We start from the raw sequence: 5,307 nt of genomic DNA on the forward strand, positions 1-5,307 counted from the left end.
TGTGTGTGTGCTATTCCACGGTGCCTGTGTATGCATGCGCGTCCATGCGTGTGTGTCTGTGTGTGTGCTCGTATGTGTGAGCTCGCGTGTGTGCTTGCCAGTGTGTTTATGTGTGTGCGTATGTGCGTGTGTGTATGTGCGTGTGTGTGCTGTGTGTATGTGTGTGTGTGCTTGCTTGCGTGTGTATGTGTGTGTTTGTGCGTATGAGTGTATGCGTGAGTGTGTGTGTCTCTGTGTATGTGCGTGTGTGTGTGTGCATGTGCACGTGTGTATGTATGTATGTGTATGTCCGTGTGTGCTGTGTGCGTGTGTGCTGTGTGCGTGTGTGTGTATGTGCTTGTGTATGTATGTGCTTGTGCGTGTATGTGTGAATGTGTGTGTATGTATGTGCATGTGCTGTGTGTTTGCTTGCGTGCGCATGTGTGTGCTTGTGTGTGTATGTGCGTGTGTGTATGTACGTGTATGTGTGAGTATGTGTGCATCTGTGTATATGCTTGTGTGTGTATGTACGTGTGTGTGTGAATGTGCGTGCGTGTATGTATGAGCGTGTATGTGTGTCTATGTATGTGCGTGTGTATGTGTGTGTGTGTTATGTCAACCGTGTGTATCATGTGTGTCTTATTTATACACGAATGTATAAAGGTAGCGAGACGGCAGAATCGTTAGCGTGTCGAGCAAAATGCTTAGCTGCATTTTGTTGTCATTACGTCCTGAGTTCAAATTCCACCGACGTCGACTTTGCCTTCCATCCGGATCTATTAACTAAGTACCAGTCGATGTAATCGATTAGCCAGAAACCCCACAGAATTTCAGGCTTTGCGACTATTGTAAGAAGAAAATATTATTTATATACACTGCATGATTATGTGATATTTAGATCTTGCGTGTGGGTATATATATATATATAATATATACATATATCACTCTGTCTTTCTGTCTATCTATCTATCTGTGTTTGTCTATCATCTATCTATCTATATACAAACACAGTGACTGTATGCGTGTATACTTATCGTGTGTGTGTGTGCGCGCACTTTCTTTCTGTATATGTTTGCAAATATATATATATATATATATATATATAGAGAGAGAGAGAGAGAGAGAGAGAGAGAGTACACATGTGTGTATAGTTACAGTGTGGGTACTTTGCCACAGTACATTCAGTGTGTGTTCGTGTGTGTGTGTATGCCTGTGTGTGCGCGTATAACCACTCGTGTGTACTCGTGTGTATAACCGTGTATATTTAAGAGCGTGTGTGTGTGTTTGAGGGAGAGAGAGAGAGTTTATGACATCCCAATGTATGTGTATGCAAATTTCAATGCGCGTTTGTGTTGTTAAACAGTGTGTGTGTATATGAGTGCGTGCGCAAAATATAATATATATACAAACATGAGACACTTAACTGTTTCTATCTTACCTGCCTCTCCTTTTTAATTTTGTGTATGTATGTATACATGTGAAGCGTATGTATATATATGTGTGTGTGTATGTGTCACTAAATATAAGCATACACCTGTCTGTCTGTCTGACTGTCTGTCTCTCTTTATCTCTGTCTATCTGATTGACTATCTGCCTGTCCCCACCTCTCTCTCTCTCTCTACCTCTCTCTCTCTCTACCCCTCTCTCTCTGTCTGTCTATCTATTTGCATGTCCGTTTGTCTGCTGCCTGTCTGTCTGTCTCTCTGTCTCTCTCTCTCTCTTTATCTCTCTGTCTATCGGACTGCCTATCTGCCTATCTGTCCGTCCCCCCCTCTCTCTCTCTCTCTCTATTTATCTATCTACCTATCTATTTGTCTGTCCGCTTGTCTGAATGCCTGTCTGTCAGTCTGTCTTTCTCTCTCTGTCTGTCTCTGTCTGTCTGTCTGTCTGTCTGTCTGTCTCTCTCTCTCTCTCTCTCAATATATCTATTTGTCCGTTTGTCTGTCTGTCTCTCGCTCTCTTTATCTCTCTGTCTCTCTGACTGCCTGTCTGTCTGTCTCTGTTTGTCTGTCTGTCTGTTTATCTGTCAGCATGCCTGTCTGTATGTCAGCACGCCTGTCTGTCTGTCTGTCCGTCTACCCCCCCCCCCCACCTTTCACCAAGACCTAACAACCAATAAAAAAACTCTAACACGTTGATAAGGTGAAACATTTCATATTTACAACTTCAGGAGTTTGTAGTAGCAGCAGCAGCAGCGGTGGTGGCGGTGGTGGTGCTTGTTGTTGTTGTAGTAGTAGTAGTTGAGGTAGTAGTGGTGATGGTTATGGTGGTGGTGATGAAGGCGGTGGTGGTCATGGTGGTGGTGGTGGTCATGGTATTAGTAGCGGTGGTGGTTGTAGTAGTAGTAGTAGTTGTAGTAGTTGTAGTAGTAGTAGTGGTGGTGTTTATAATAGTAGTAGTAGTAGTTGTAGTGGTGGTGTGTATTATAGTAGTAGTAGTAGTAGTGGTGGTGTTTATAATAGTAGTAGTAGTTGTAGTGGTGGTGTGTATTATAGTAGTAGTAGTAGTAGTGGTGGTGTTTATAATAGTAGTAGTAGTTGTAGTGGTGGTGTGTATTATAGTAGTAGTAGTAGTAGTGGTGGTGTTTATAATAGTAGTAGTAGTTGTAGTGGTGGTGTGTATTATAGTAGTAGTAGTAGTAGTGGTGGTGTTTATAATAGTAGTAGTAAGTAGTTGTAGTTGTTCTTTTTGTTATTGTTGTAGTCGTCAGTTTTAGATTCGTAAATTGAAATTAAATTTAATAAATATTATAGATTAGATAAAAATAATTGAATTACACACACACACACACACACACACACGCGCGCACACACGCACGCACATCCAAACATAATAAATACATTTATACATGCGTTTACAGAATAACACACTTCCATTACAAATATATATTTTGTGTACGCGACGCTTGTATGTGCGTGTGTGTGCGTGTGTGTGTGTGTGTGTGTGTGAATATATAGAAATATGTGTGCATGTGTAACACACACACACACACACTTTTTACATTAAACTGAACGATTACTCAATACAAATTTATTATTTTTTGAGGGGAAGATTATTGTCAGTAACTTTGAAGTTTCGGCAAGCTAAGCCATCATCAGACAGTTCGATGATGGCTTAGCTGGCGGATACTTCGAAGTCGCTTTCAATACTATTCTTTATATATATATATGGTAGTGCTCCAGCATGACCGCAGCCACTTGGCTGAAACGCATAAATATATATATATATATGTGTGTGTGTGTGTGTGTGTGTGTGTGTGTGTGTGTATGTATGTATGTATATATATATATATATATATATATATATATATATATATATATATATATACATGTATGTATGTATATGTACATATATATATGTATATATATATATATATATATATATATATGTGTGTGTGTGTACATATGTATACGTATCCATCTATACACGCATCTATCTATATGTCTATTTATTTATCTATCAACATATATACATATACATACATGTCTAATATATATACACACACACGACACAGAAATACACACATACATAATACATATACACCCATCCATCCATTCATCCAGCCAGTCATCCGCCTACAGATACATATTATATGTGTGTATATAATATACACACGTAGTGTATACAGCGAATTTAAAAAAAAAAACAAAACAGAAGAATAAAGAAAAATGCCGAAATAAATGAATAACTTACGTCGCGAAGGTGTTTGTAGTTGAGAAAGTCTTGGAGAAAGTCTTGGAGTGTTTGGCGATAAAAAGTTTACAGTCCAAACGTTGAATTTAATAAACCAGTGTCATGAATTGTTGTTATTCCGTAAGTTCTCCGAGTTCTTTGGAGTTTAAGGTAAGACGTAATCCCAAATCGACTGAAAACAAAAACTGTATATACATATTTATTTAAATATATGTATATATACACGTGTGTGTGTGTGTGTGTGTGTGTGTGTGTGTGTGTGTTTGAGTATTGCTGCGTATTTAAGTATTTACCGATATATATGTATGTTTACATAGGCCATACATATATTTGTCTGTGTTTATACATATATATATATATGTATGTATATATTTATGTGTATATATATGTGTGTGTGTGTGTATGTCTGTGAATGTATATGTGTTTATATATATATATATATATATATATATATATATATATAGAGTGAGATATATATATATATATATATATATATATATATATATATATATAGATAGATAGATAGATAGATAGATAGATAGATAGATAGATATTGATATATGTATATACTGATAGGTATATATATATATATATGTATGTATGTAGTTATGTATATGTATATATATGTGTGTATGTGTATGTATGTATATTGTATTAAAAAAAAAAACCACCGAAAGATGTTCGTAACGTCGCTTCTCGCTGTACAATGTTATGTTTCTGCGGGAAGCGAATGTGTGTATATATGTATATGTGTGTTTACAAATGTGTGTAGATATATAAATATGTGTGTGTGTTATGTGTGTGTGCGTGATTGTCGGAGTTCATCTGACAGGCTCCTCTCTCTCTCCGTCACTGTCTCAACTGTCGTCTCTCTCTCTCTCTCTCTCTCTCTCTGTCTTTCTATCCACCAGGAACTTGACTGACAAACGAAATAACCAAATGACGATTTATTCAAGTGAAGGAGAATAAGACATAGAGGGAAGGAGAAATGGATAGATAGATAGAGAGATAGAGAGAGAGAGAGATACTAAAGTGTATGTGAGAAAGGGAGATAGATACATAGATAGATAGCAGGAGGGAGGGGTAGAATGAGGGATAGATTAAAGAGAGAGAGAGAGGGGGAAGGAGGGAAAGTGAGAGTTAGAAGTGAAGCGAAAGTCGCCAGTTTTACGATAACACGCACAAACGAACACAAGCATTGACATAGTTTGATACACACACACATACACGCGCGCACACACATATGCGCACGCACGTACACGCGTGCGCACTCATACGCGTACATACACACAGGGGCGTGCGCGGACACACGCGCACGCATACACACACACACACACACAAACACATGCACACAACACAAGAAAGAAACGTACAGAAGCATACATGTGTGTGTGTGTATATATATATATATATATATACGCGTACATACACATTGAGGCGTGCGCGGACATACGCACGCACACACACACACACATACACATACGTAAACACGCACACACGCAGCCACTCGTATACGTACAAAAAACACACACAAACACAACACCCCGACGCAATTTTAAGCATACATAAACACATACAGACTTATGTATAAACACATACTCACTTAAGCACACAAACACACATGCGCGCGCACAC

The 5,307-nt window shown here is 38.4% G+C and overlaps 1 protein-coding gene across 1 annotated transcript in view; it reads right to left on the reverse strand.

The window, feature by feature from the left end:
• The window catches only part of LOC106873254 (neuropeptides capa receptor), a 107,836-nt gene extending 103,293 nt beyond the window's left edge, over nt 1–4,543 (reverse strand). The window contains exon 1 of the mRNA XM_089340904.1: nt 3,673–4,543. The gene's annotated coding sequence lies outside the window, so the exon portion shown is untranslated. The remainder of the gene's footprint in view (nt 1–3,672) is intronic.
• Nucleotides 4,544–5,307: the final 764 nt, after the last annotated feature.

This window comes from Octopus bimaculoides, chromosome 24 (assembly GCF_046866305.1).
Source record: "Octopus bimaculoides isolate indiv1 chromosome 24, ASM4686630v1, whole genome shotgun sequence".
Classification (NCBI taxonomy): domain Eukaryota; kingdom Metazoa; phylum Mollusca; class Cephalopoda; order Octopoda; family Octopodidae; genus Octopus; species Octopus bimaculoides.